Genomic DNA, 1,161 nt, shown 5'->3' on the forward strand with positions numbered 1-1,161 from the left:
CAGGCTGGCCCAGCCCCTGGCAATCTCTTAGTGAAAAGGCAGGGAACAACATTTTTTGGGGTGTTTGGGGTCAGTTTTAGGTCAGTTTTTGGGCCGATTTGGGGTCAGTTGTTGGGGTGATTTTGGATCAGTTTTGGGCTCAGATTTTGGGCCGGTTTGGGGTGAGATTTTGGGGTGATTTGGGCCAGTTTTGCTTCAGTTTTGGATCAGTTTTTGGGTCAGTTTTTGGGCTGATTTGAGTCAGTTTTTGGAGGAGTTTTTTTGCAGTTTTTGGGTTGATTTGGGCCAGTTTGGGGTCAGGGTTTGAAGCCTTTTTTTGGGGTGATTTGGGTCAGTTTTGGGCTCAGATTTTGGGCCGATTTAAGGTGAGATTTTGGGGTGATTGGGGCCGGTTTTGCTTCAGTTTTGGATCAGTTTTTGGGGCGAATTGGATCAGTTTTTGGGTCAGTTTTTGGGTTGATTTGAGTCAGTTTTCGGAGGGTTTTTTTTGCAGTTTTTGGGGTGATTTAGGGCCGGTTTGGGGTCAGGTTTTGGGGTGTTTGGGGTCAGTTTTGGGTCATTTTTTGGGGTGATTTGAGGTGAGATTTTGGTCAGTTTTGGGGATTATTTGGGTCAGTTTTTGGGGTGATTTGGGTGAGTTTTGGATAATTTTTGGGGGTGATTTGGGTCAGTTTTGTGTCAGTTTTTGGCGTCAGTTTTTGGGGTGAATTCGAGTCGGTTTTTGGTCATTTTTTGGGCTGATTTGGGTCAGTTTTGGGTCAATTTTTGGGTAGCACTGGGTGTTACTGGGGAGCACTGGGTGTTACTGGGGGTTGTTGGGGAGAACTGGGTATTACTGGGGAGCACTGGGTGTTACTGGGGGTTGTTGGGGAGCACTGGGTATTTGCTGGGTGTTACTGGGGAGCACTGCTTTGGGTCAGTTTTGGGTCAATTTTTGGGTAGCACTGGGTATTACTGGGGAGCACTGGGTGTTTGCTGGGTGTTACTGGGGAGCACTGGGTGTTACTGGGGAGCACTGGGAGAGAAAATGAAAAATAAAGAGAATAAAAAATAAACGGAATAAAAAAGGAAATATAAAATACAAAAGAAAATGAAGAAAAATAAAAGCAAGAAAACTCAAAAGGAAATAAAATGAAAAGTGAAATAAAAGAGAAAAAAAAA

Source organism: Neopelma chrysocephalum, unplaced genomic scaffold (genome assembly GCF_003984885.1).
Source record: "Neopelma chrysocephalum unplaced genomic scaffold, ASM398488v2 Primary Assembly neopelma1_95682, whole genome shotgun sequence".
NCBI lineage: Eukaryota > Metazoa > Chordata > Aves > Passeriformes > Pipridae > Neopelma > Neopelma chrysocephalum.